The sequence below is a fragment of the Limulus polyphemus genome, unplaced genomic scaffold (genome assembly GCF_000517525.1).
Source record: "Limulus polyphemus unplaced genomic scaffold, Limulus_polyphemus-2.1.2 Scaffold1267, whole genome shotgun sequence".
NCBI classification, from domain to species: Eukaryota; Metazoa; Arthropoda; class Merostomata; order Xiphosura; family Limulidae; genus Limulus; species Limulus polyphemus.
This window is the reverse complement of record NW_013666877.1, coordinates 51,144-64,451: the sequence shown is the minus strand read 5'-3', so window position 1 is coordinate 64,451 and position 13,308 is coordinate 51,144. Positions and strand designations below refer to the sequence as shown.

General features: G+C 35.3%; 1 long non-coding RNA gene across 1 annotated transcript in view; it reads right to left on the bottom strand.

Moving 5' to 3' along the window:
* Window positions 1-237: 237 nt before the first annotated feature.
* Window positions 238-13,308, bottom strand: part of LOC111086626 — a 44,838-nt gene continuing 31,767 nt past the window's right edge. The window contains exons 2-3 of the long non-coding RNA XR_002611360.1: window positions 4,596-4,941; window positions 238-518 (exon numbers count right to left, since the gene is read on the bottom strand). This is a non-coding gene — a long non-coding RNA (uncharacterized LOC111086626). The remainder of the gene's footprint in view (window positions 519-4,595; window positions 4,942-13,308) is intronic.

Here is a 13,308-nt window from a genome sequence, read left to right as displayed (position 1 = left end):
GACCCGCAAATTGCGAGTCGAGCGCCCCCTAACCACCTGGCCATGCCGGGCTCTATATTTTAAGGCAACAAAATGTCGTGTTTGTAGAAAATTTACATAAGTGATTGAGACAAGAAGAATTTGTAATTGAAATTTTGTTAACACGATTGATACTTCTGCTGTTGGAATTTTAATTATTTTACATTTTCTTTCAAAGTTGAGTTATGATCCCTAATGAAATTGGACAAAGTCGGGGAATGTGATACAGGTTTTTATTACGTTATATATATGCGTCGTTTACGTTATACCATCTTTCAATACTAAAAAACAAAGAGAAAAATAATATCATATTAACTTAATTTAAAACTCACGTTCGTAGTTAACTCTATTTCATAAGCGAATTATACCAATAACATATCTACATATCAGGCTTAATCCAATGTTGACAATTTTGTTTTTTGTTGTATTTTCTTTTTACGGGGATCTTCAAGGTATTCGGTGACTGTTGACAATTCCTTCAGTTGTTTTTCCCGTGGAATCTGAGAAATGAAAGACATCTATTAATTTTTTTTGTGTGTGTGACTTTGTTAAATTTCAAATTAGCAGTCTTTAGATAAGCTTAATATATTTATGGACTATCTGTAGCCGATTTTGCTAGTCTGATTTCTCACTGACTTTCCAAGTAAGTGCTAGATTCAAACACAGCTACGGACTTTTTACTGTCTTTAACGATAAAAAATACTTATGGAAATACTTGATTTAATGCTTGGCAATCAGTTTGTGTTAAACGAATAGTTGGAAGAGGCAGGACTTGGACTTATTGAAATAATGGTATATTTAATAAAATCTGTTTATGGAACTCCGGAGCCGGGAGCGCCCTGTGCCTAGCCCCCTAGTATCATTATTCTTAGAAACCTTTAGAAAATCGACAATCCATTACCAATTTTATTAAGTTTATTAGAGACGTAAAAGTCACTATCAGTTTTGATGACAACCTGAGTAGTACGGCTTTGAACGATTTTGCGTGAAAAGGTAAAAAGTTTGCCCTGAGTAGTACGGCTTTGAACATTTTTGCGTGACAAGGTAAAAAGTTTGCCCTGAGTAGTACGGCTTTGAACGATTTTGCGAGATAAGGTAAAAGCTGTGCTCTGAGTAGTACGGCATTGAACGTTTTTGCGAGATAAGGTAAAAAGTTTGCCCTAAGTAGTACCGCTTTGAACGATTTTGCGTGACAAGGTAACGGTTTGCCACGTCCATCGCTCCCAGATCCACCTAATTGTGGATAGTTAGGCGTAGTTTTAATTTTGCCCGACTAAAACCAGTTTTCGCGTATAATCGTATGGCTCTCAATGTTGTTCCTCCACAAACTTTCAGGTATCCTATAATATTGTACCCCCTTCTTCCATATAACCAGAGGGGCTCTCCTTAGCGATGTTCTTAGCTGGAGGACTGTGGGCCCACTCCCACTTGAATCATTGGTAGTAACTTGTATCTTCAAGTTTGATAAAACCTGCTAGTGGCACAGAAGTAGGTAGCTCAGAATGGAACACAAAAGGTTTGAAGCTGGACTCAAATGTTAAAGACACGTTATTGTCGCAGCGGTGGCTCCGACTTGTGTTTACAGAATAAACAAATAAATAAATTTAATTTCTACTGTAATCGACACAAGAAATTATGCAACAAAAAATTAATCAAATGCACTTATACTTTTTTTGACACAACTGTTCATCGATAACAAATAAATGTTATAAACTTGACACGCATTTAAGTAAACCTAAGCTTGAACGCTCAGCAAGATAACAGTAATTTTAAATTACTTAAAGTAAATGCATAACTTTACCTCCGAACAGAAAAAATCGTGCCTATCGCGTGAGACGCTGCGCAGTGTTCGAAATTACGTTCGTCTTTCTCCCGTTTACGGCGGCCACTTTCCTTAGTAAACTTGAAAAGCTGTGCACGCACGCAAAGCTTAACATTCACTTTTGAAATGACGGGAGAACAGGCTTGAATAATGTTGAGGCCAAATTTTATTTCAAGCAGGATATTCTACAATGGTTAGGAATTAATAACACTATCATTCACATTTCAAATTGTGACGTAACTTAAACAATAAAAATGTAGATGTACCGTATGTTATTGTTGAGTGGCTCTTAGCATGACTAAAATGTTCAACAATTACTTTTCATGGTGAGTGGTATAAGTAGTTCAGAGCTTTGACTCTAAGTGAAACCAAGAGTGTAACACAATTAACCCTTTTAAAGTCCATGAAATAATTTAAATTGATAGATTAACTTAAACTTTTCCCGTCACTGGGGACGGGTACTTTTGCTTGTCTGAAATATTTTACACTATGTGCTGGTGTGAGAGGTCGGGAACACATCGAACAATTGAAAACATGAAACTATTCATTAAACAATCTTAACTACAGTTTAAAATTTATGAACGGCAAAATAGATATGAAATAAATTTTATATCGTGTGCCCTCTGCTACTTTGTGATATCCATGCAACTAACCAATGATATATCAAAGTGAATTGTTACGTTTTGTTAATGTTATAATTTATGATAAGTCAGCCATTATTTTAGGATACTAAGAAAATATGTTATTGGTAGAAGATTGTTTCGTTTCCACCTGATATTTGTTCATCTATTTGTATCCTTTGCTTGTTTAACTTAATGTGAGATTTGAAGTTACCCTTTTTTACAGTATTATTTCCATTGCCAAGTTGTACGTGGATAATCCCTCCAAACTAACAAACTCCTGTTAGTAGGAAATCTATTAGTATGATCTGGTTACCCTGCTGCTTGGAATTTTACGTTTGCTAAGGCCAGCACTTGCTATACTCACTGTCTAGCATTCAAGGCATTATTAAAATTAAAACTCAAGAATGAAGTAATTATTAACAAATGTTTTATGGATTACTTAATGTTAAGTTCGATTGGTGAACTTTATTCTTAGTCAAGTAATACTAAAAAAAAAAAATACAAAATTTTGAGAAGTTTTCCTTTTTTTTTCAACGTGAACATTTGAGCAATGCCCCAAGCCCATTGAAAAATATTTTATTCACTAATTTTAATAAAAATTCTACTAATGCAACATTTGTCATAATGTAAATTTAACTATGATTTTATGGTATTAATATTATTGTAACTTTTTTTTTAACTTAGGTTTCTTTTATCCATAAATTCATAATGAAATACTATCTAATGCATATTTGCACTTTTAAACGCTAGATTGCTTGTTTGTCTGTTTTGAATTTCGCGCAAAGCTACACGAGGGCTATCTGCGCTAGCCGTCCCTAATTTAGCAGTGTAAGACTAGAGGGAAGGCAGCTAGTCATCACCACCCACCGCCAACTCTTGGTCTACTCTTTTACCATCGAATAGTGGGATTGACCGTCACATTATAACGCCCCTACGGCTGAATGGGCGAGCATGTTTGGTGTGACGGGGATTCGAAAACCCGCGACCCTCAGATTGCGAGTCGAGTGCCTTAACCACCTGGCCATGCCTGGCCAGATAGCTTGTTTGTTTCCTCTGGGAAAGGGAGGTAAAGTTTTTGCGCAGTAATACAAGGACTATCTGCCCTTAGCCTTCCTATTTTTGAGCTAATAAACTGGAGGGAAGGCAACTAGTCAGTAGCGCCCGTCGTTAACCCTTGAGCTGCCCTTGTTTGATAGAATAATGGGATATAACTGCTACTCTTATAGTGGACCCACGGGTTCAAAGTGTGGAGCGAGATTTTGCGGCAACAGGACGCTAATCAAGAACACTCGGATTCACAATCCAGGAACACTAAAAACTACGCGAAAACTCGGGTTCACAATCCAGGAGCACTAAAAACTACACGAAAACTCGGGTTCACAATCCAGGAACATTAAACACTAGACGAACACTTGGATTCACAATCCAAGAACATTAAGAACTAGACGAACACTCGCATTCACAATCCAGGAACACTAAAAACTACACGAAGACTCGGATTCACAATCCAGGAACACTAAAAACTACACGAAAACTCGGATTCACAATCCAGGAACACTAAAAACTACACGAAAACTCGGATTCACAATCCAGAAACATTAAACACTAGACGAACACTTGGATTCACAATCCAAGAACATTAAAGACTAAACGAACACTCGCATTCACAATCCAGGAACACTAAAAACTACACGAAGACTCGGATTCACAATCCAGGAACACTAAAAACTACACGAAAACTCGGATTCACAATCCAGGAACATTAAACACTAGACGAACACTTGGATTCACAATCCAAGAACATTAAGCACTAGACGAACACTCGCATTCACAATCCAGGAACACTAAAAACTACATGAAGACTCGGATTCACAATCCAGGAACATTAAACACTAGACTACACCGGGCCCTCTAGATGGAACTATAGAAAATAATTAATAATGCAATATGGCGTCTGACTTCATACATATTGAATTTATATGATAGTTGTTCATTTAATGAACATATATATTATATAAATATTAGACGTGAACCTGAGAGTTCACTAAAGCCTTAGTCAAGCAGAGAATTATCTTTTGTTTATTGAAGTGTAATGTTAGTTGTCTTAAAATAAACAGTGACTTATACGTTACCTGTTTTACTGAAAGAAACTATCTATCTATTAGCACAAAGAATGGCATTGGACAGGGTGGAGGATGCCTTGCGCTATACATTTTCTCATACAGCCGGGGCCTCTTTTTCTTTGTTCTTTATGAACATACCACACAGCGCTGTTTGTCTTCCCTTCTGGTACATGGCGGTCTTCTATCATTTCTTCAGGATTCATCACGTCATTCATGTTTGCAGTATCCCCATGGTGACTAGTTTTGTGGAAATAGGGAGTTTTCTCTGGGAACTCTGGAAATAATCGATTGAACAAAGTTCCCACCACTTGATCCACTGCTAGATCGGTGTCGATTTCTCCGTGTGACGTAGCAACTGTAAAAAAAAAAAAGAACATGTATTATATATAATAAGAAAATGCAAATTTGTCAAATTCAGAATAAACTTAAATTAGCCAGTAGCTTTTCCTTTAGTTAATCGTGTAGCGACGAAAATTGCATACTTTAGACACGGGAGATTCCTGATGATAGGAAGGTATCCAATGTAATACCAGTTCTTAAAAAAAGAATGGGTTTGAGAAAGACCCAAAAAATTTGGAACCAGAACTCTATTTGCTCTTCACACCAATCATTCTAAACATTCAATCAAAGGTTTAAGGATTTTATTAATCTTTACATATATATCCTTCTCACTCTCCACAGGCCTGGCATGGCCAGGTGGTTATAGCACTCGACTCGCAATCTGTGGGTCGCGGGTTCTAATCCCCAGACCGTCACATTATAACGCCCCCACGGCTGAAAGGGCGAACATGTTTGGTGTGAAATCCCACTATTCGTTGGTAAAAGAGTAGCCCAAGAGTTGGCGGTGGGTGGTGATGACTAGCTACCTTCCCTCTAGTCTTACACTGCTTAAAATAAGGAAAGGCTAGCGCAGATAGCCCTCGTGTAGCTTTGCGCGAAATCCATAACAAACAAACAATGTCTTCAAGTCCTCCGGTGGGACAACAGTGAGTCTTCGGAGTTAAAACGCTAAAATCAAAGATACGATTCCTCTCGGTGTGACTTTGCTATTAAAAAAAACACACACACATACGATTCTCTTCAGTTAAGTAGTGGTGAACTTTTTACGTCTGAATGCCTACTAAATCCTATCCAACCTTTGAATTATGTATATACATACAAGTAGGCTGCATTTCAAAAATTTAGTTTATTTAAATAATTAGTTACTTATCCATTAAGCTAATATTTGAGTCACGCAAGAGTAAATGATAAATTATCTATTTTTTATGTATATAGCATCTTCGCACAATAAAAAAAAACATAATTATTATTTGTGTGTGTGTGTGTACATGATTTATTTATTGGGGTGGAACGGGTTGGCCCTGTGGTATAGATATATTTTTAGATTTCTGTCTTTCCTTCGGTCAGTAGGTGAAAAGTTAGGGACGGCGATAGATAGCTTAGTGGCTAAAGTTTTTTTTCTTTCTCATCATTTTACACATATAATGATTTTAACATTTTCAATTACAATCATGTTCAATATTATAAAATACTGATTTCCAACTGAAGTTTGCTTTACAAAAACGTGTATTTATTATAATTCCAAAAAAGTAAGTACAGAAGCGGCGTCCCGGTCCGCTATAGCCCTACTACACCATTGTAGTTTTCATTTGTATACTCATCACTTGCTGAGAACAAAATAAAAGGCACATCCTGCGCGAGTATACCGCCACATAGTGTCAGCTTCTTTAAATTTGTAATATAATTAAATAGATTCAACCAAGCTTCTTCAAAGTAGTAGTCTAGAAAAAATACCCAAAATATGCACATTTACCCAGAAGATATCCTATTATAAATGAAAGGTGAATGCGATTTAAATGAAATGACCGGGTGTATGGGATATCTCGCATTTCTGCAGTTGTTATGGCAACAGTAATTCTCTGTTTCTTTTTCAAAAGATATTGCGCAAAGCTACTCAAAGTGCCATCTATGCGTAGCCGTGTTTAATTTTTAATGACAGACGAGAGGGGGGAAAAGCTAGTAAACAGCACTCACTATCACGGGATTTGACCATTACTCTTAAAGTGCACCCTCCATACAGCAGCGGGATGCGATCCACGAACCCTTGGAATTCCAGTCCAGGTACGCTAGCCACTAAGCCACGCCCAACTTCGTATATATTTTAAGATAAATATATTAAACTGCTTACTATAAATTATGATAAACGTTTACAAGTTGTTTTCCTCGAGACAAAAGGCGTCATATGGTAGCTTAACATTTTTCTAACATTCAGAAAGTAAGTAACTATGATACTTTCAAATACAATAAGCTTTAATTCACTTTCTATCGGCGATCTCTATTTAGTAGTGCAGCAGTCAAGACTCCGCGATAAATAAGCTACTTAGATATTTATAAAGGTCGCATTAGGTGTTTCTCAATATACTGTCTTATTCAATACTTTTATCTTCACATAGTTTTCCTGAAAAGTAAATATAAGGATAGCGTTGACGATACTTAATCTGACGTTTTAAGAAACAGCATTAAGTTTCTCCTGTGATTAGTGTTACTTTCTTCACAATAACTTAGATATTTACTGAATAAACAGCTTTTCCCGTCTGATTCATTAAATATTTAATGAGTAATGACTATTGTTTGTTTGTAGGTTTCAGCGAAAAGCCACGCAATAGGCTACCTGCGTTTTTTTCACTGCGGGGAATCGAGCCCAGGATTTTTAAACTGTTTTGTTTTCACGTTCTCGAGTTTAGATGCAAGTTAAACTGAGAGCAAATAAGTGGTATTTGTACGTTACATGAAACATCTTATGAACATGAATTAACACTTTAGATTATATAGTACAAAGAAAATTGGTATTATTGTTAATCTACTCAAAAATAGTTTTGTTTAATATCGTTCTAAATTCAACAGAATCACAGAATTAGTTGTTCTGTTGTAGAATGTATTTTATCATCTTCCATACTTACAAAAAAAACAACAAAAAACGAGATAGAGAAATATTTATAGTTTTTCTCATCCTTGGAGGCAACCATTATTTCGTCCTACTGCATTCATCTAAAAACAAGCTAAACTGAATATTGTAAGCAACTAACCATTATTTATGGTTCTCATCATATGGCTGGTAGAGAATGCTCTTTGAGAAACAGTCCAGATGAAGATTGAAAAGTTTATGAATACTATATCGTGTACAAAACACTGTCTTATTATGCATACATCTCCAGCGAAGAGTCTTAGCTTAACTGTCGCAAAAAAGAGGGAATTAAGAACGAGGTTCTGTGAATTCAAAAAATGTCAAATAGAATAAAGAATAATGGACGGCTTTTCATTTTAAGGTATTTTAGTTTAGATGGATACACATTTTTAACACAATGCCGTTTGGGGAAAAATTTAACATTCTCATAATGTGTTCATGTACACATCATAAAACTTGCGTTTGTCTTATTTTTTTTTCTGTTTTAATAACTATAAATCAGCAAAGGAAAGCTACAGTTTATTGTGGGTATTCCATTCTTGACAAACTTCTGAATCTTTAGTGATGAATGTTGTACCTTAAGACTGATTCTGGCTGTAAAGACCTTATTGTGAATCAGGAAAACGTTGTAGATAATATGATGGTTGTGGAATTTACATTCTAGAACTTTCATATTCTGTTTTAAACTTTGTAGGAAATATTGATTTTTAAATATAGGGAATAAAATATTGTATCTAATCTGGAGCTCGTCAGAATCAGTTAACTCAACTGCAAAAAAAGAAAAAAACATTGTAGTGTAATTGACATTTCCAAATAAACGCATGTTGTACGAATGAACAAAGGGTACTTTATTCATATTTAAGACAGATGGCGCTGCAGTTTTTATAATCAAAAATATATATAAGTGTTTGGCTTGTTTGTTTTAGCGCAAAGTTACCCAAAAGTCTATCTGGCCTCTATCCACTGCGGAGAATGGAACCCCAGATTTTAACGTTGTAAGCTGACCCACCGGGGGACACAAATATATTAAAGATGAGGTTATATATCGTTTTGATTTACTCAGTGCAGTTTCTCACGCTTGTTTCAGTTAGTTTCTAACCAAGCTTGCCTTGCATACCTTTGAGCTTTTTTCTAAAGCCAAAGTGTGCATGAACGATGATCCTATGTGACTAGATAATTACGAAATAATATCTTTAGCAAAATTACAAAAAAAAGGTGTTTCTCATCGTTCATGTTTTCAAGCACATTGAACCCTAGCCAGTTTCTCTAAATAAGATTCTCAAATGCTTATAGAAGACAACGACTTTACTTCAGTTTCTCTAAATCTGTAAATAAGATTATCAAATGCTTATAGAGGACAACGACTTGACTTCAGTTTCTCTAAATCTATAAATAAGATTATTAAATGCTTATAGAGGACAACGACTTCACTTCAGTTTCTCTAAAGCTGTAAATAAGATTATCAAATGCTTATAGAGGACAACGACTTCACTTCAGTTTCTCTAAATCTGTAAATAAGATTCTCAAATGCTTATAGAAGACAAAGACTTCACTTCAGTTTCTCTAAAGCTGTAAATAAGATTCTCAAATGCTTATAGAGGACAACGACTTCATTTCAGTTTCTCTAAAGCTGTAAATAAGATTATCAAATGCTTGTAGAAGACAACGACTTTACGCCGAAGCAATAGATCAAGCTTTTATTATATATTTTAGTAACTGAATGATTTTGACTTGAGCTCTAAACGCACAAAATATGTTTAGGTAAAAGTGTATTACTAAATTTAAAATTCAAGAAGAAAATTTGTTAAACTACATAAACAACAGTGATTGTATTACTTTATTTAGTACATAAGAATCACTTGCTAATAAAACTTAGTTAAAAGGTAAAAAAAAACAACACGTAACACTTCACCGTCAGGGTCTGACATGGTCTGGTGGTTAGGATACTCTACTCGCTATCCGCGGGTTGCCAGATCGAATCTTATCTCCAGAAATGCTTGATCTTTCAACCGTGATGGTGTTATGTGACGGTCAATCCCACTTGTCGTTAATAAAGAGTGGCACAAGGGTTGGTGGTGGATGTAATTGACTAGCTGCCTTCCCTCTAGTCTATAGCTTCAAAATTATGGACAGCTAGTGTAGATAGCCTTCATATAGCTTTGCACGAAATTCCACAAAATCACAACCCCCCTCCCCCTCTCTCTCTTTCAGCATAAAATCAATAATTATATAAATTGATATATTTACTGACATCGTTTCAGCCCTAAACATTTCATAACATTTGCTTAACATATCTACATTTACTCCTTGGCTTAACTCAAGCTACTACAAATCAGACCTGTTACATTTCGATGTATGTTTATGGCCAAAAGCTGCCACCTGTAAATGAATTTTCCATTTGGTGAGAGCCTCTCTGCAGCCAGAAGTGAAGGTAATTAAAATACGCGTGTTTATTTGTTCAGTTAGGTAAATACTTCTAAACGCTATTGTGGTACTTGAAAGTAGTTTCTGATTCGGATGCCTGTTGTAATAAAACCATCGTAAAAGTGTGATACGTCAGAAGTTGAGTGTTATTAAAAAGCTCTGTTCAGTCCTACATTATATATATGTTTTGCTTTTAAACACGAGCGATTGCAGATAATCTGTTTCTTTATTTGTTTTGTTTGTTTGTTGATAAACACAATTCTACAAATAGGCTATTTGTGCTGTGTCCACCACAGGTATCAAAACCACATTTTTAGCGTCATAAGACCACAGACTTACCGCTGAGTAGCTTTGCGTTAAAAACAAAAACAGCAAAAACATTTGAATCCTGTATATCTTTCTCGTCTAGGGGCCAAGAATGACCTAGTGGTTAATGTGCCCTGACTGTGAATCTCGAAATTAATGGTTCACGACCCGTTGTTGCAAAGACGCGTTCCGTACATCGAAGCCGTTGGAGCGTTACAAGAGTGACGGTCACATCTTACTATTTGATCCGTTCAAAATTAGGAAATAGTGTTGTGTGGCTTGCGCGAAATTCTGGAACAAACAAAATGATCACTCCGATGGACAGGTGTATTTTTGTTTGTGGGTGTGTAGAGTATTTGTACTTTTTTTTGCGCTTATTGTTCACCAAGAAGTATTATTTGTTTAATTTATTTCCAATATTTTATGATAAATTAAGACAGTGTTAAGAAATACTTGGATTCTCTTCACTAATACTACTACTAATAATACTGTCTGTTGTCTATTGTATGTCCATGTAACTACTGCGAGGGCTATGGATGGATCTTCACCAAAATTGTTAGCTTATTATGTGGATTTAAAACTAACCTAAGTCTCGTCTGCTGGTCGAACCTTGTGAGATACTATTGGGTTTTGGGCCGAAAATATCGTTAACAGCAGGAGTGCCAAACTGATGAAACAATACATTCTAATCATTGTAACATAGTTTGAATATTATACTTGATTAGCTATGCTCAGTATTATGCATACATTTTTAGTTGTGATCTATGTAGATAGCTTACTTTGATAAGTTTGTTCGTTTGTTTGTTGTTAAGCACAAATCTAAGCAATAGGTTATATGTGCTGTGCCCACCACAAGTAGCGAAACCCGGTTTTTAGCATTATAAGTTTTACTGGCTGAGCAATAACAGATTGTAGCCTGATAACAAACTAAAATAGTGTTATTTAGTTAGAATTGTGAAGAAAAGTTGAAATGTGTTCTATTGTATCCACGAGTGTGTCGATCTGAAACAATCAACGAGTGTGTCGATCTGAAACATTTGGATTTTGCCTCGTATGTGAGAAAAAGAAAGTCTTGGAAAGAATATGATCGTTGAGAAATGTCACCAGTTATGGTGTTGTCTTCACAACAACAAAACCATATAAGCCTGCTGAAACCCCATATGAACAGGTTCAATAACAACTGAGCCTCAAATGTGATTCCAGTATAAATAAATTAAAATACAATAAACAAACACACTCGCAATGATATTAATAAAAACAGCCAGAAAGTTTTTAAGTAGTTTTAACATACATAATGTAAACCATATGTGTCAAGTTTTAAAACCACTTACCAATGTGTGCACGGGCAGCAGTAAAAGTGCACAAGCCAGAACCTTTTAGAGTGCTATTGAACACGGTATTATGTATTCGATGTCAGATTTATCAACTATTCGTCTTACCCTACATTTCTGATTTAGCGGCAGTAGAGAAAACTAAATACCAGATACAATATACAAGGATCCTGAAAAACTAGATATGCGTTTTGTAGATTCTAGAGGTTATGCAAACTGTACAATAGGCAAAAGTATTTTTATTCTTCACATGAACATCACCTTGCACTTCAACTTGTCAGCGACTGAGTCAGACTGACTTCGGCAATTCACAGACATATCTTGAGAAAAAATACGTTTGCGACACATCTGATATTTTTGAGTAGATACGTATAGTAAATTTATAAACAGCATTCCTTCTCCGACACGAGGTCGGTCTATTAGACCGACCCAAATCACATTCGGTTAATATAGTGTGCTAATTATCAAGAAGTTACTCTTTTAATTTTGGGTTTAGGTAAACCCGATTCAGTGTGGTCGGTAGTTGAGATGTATGGTACTGAAGTTTGAAATATACTGTAATACGTTTTTGTTACAAGCAGTGTGTCTTTAAATGAAAACTGGATAACGGTTTTGCTATACTACTTTTGAAAATTAATACCACAAGTGACAGAAAAATATCATTTAAAGCATGTAGATTTGTCAGGTGTTTATATACTCTTTCAGTTGAAAATGGTAAGTAATATTTTTCACATATCAATAGAGTAAACGATATCAAAGTTGGCATTTTCACCATCTACTTATTTTATCTGTTAAGCATTTGACTCATCTAAAACGAGATCCCTTCTTGTCCAAAGAGTTTTGATTGCTCCTCGAGAAGCTGGACAATGTACAGATTACCGCCCATTCGAGTTAGAAAGCAAATACAATTATACAGTTAGTTAGCAGTACAATAATAAAAATGAAATAAACCATTTTGTATATTCAAACAAGGATTACACTTCGTATAGGTGCAACAAAATAAAGTACAATGGAAAAATTTCAACTGGCTCTTCTTCTAAAGGCAATACTTAACCGTAGATATACTTAAACCTTTTTTTTAAATGTAAAATGCATTCTAATAACAAATATTAGGAAGTAATAAGATAAAAAAGGATAGTCATGAGAAGAAAAAATCGTAGAACAAAATTGTGAGCAGCTTAGACATCAAAACAATCAACATCAAATAGTAAGTTTCTGTATTTAATTTAGCAAACAAAAGGCTAAAGGTCTGTCTGCAGTGTCCACCGGGGGAATCGAACCCTCGATTTTAGCGTTGTAAATCCGTAGATTTACCGCTCTTGCACCGTGGGACTTTTAACAAAATGCTGTATCATATGATCTTGTAACTATCTCATGTCTACATCATTAATGAAGTTCAACAGCTCATTATTTTAATTCTGTGAAAATCTTCTACCGATATTAGAGTTACTTCGATTCTTAATTTAAATCCTTACAAAAAAAACTTAAGTAGTTACTTTATATTACCTTGTACGTTTTTTTTTAACTGTTTGATGGATTGTTTGTTTGTAATTAAACACAGAGCTACACAATGGACGATCTGTGTTCTGCTCACCACGGGTTGTAAGTATGCAGACATACTACTGTATCACTGTGGGGGGGGGGCTATTTGACTGATTTCATGGTTTATTATTTAGACATCACTCAATTTAAAAAT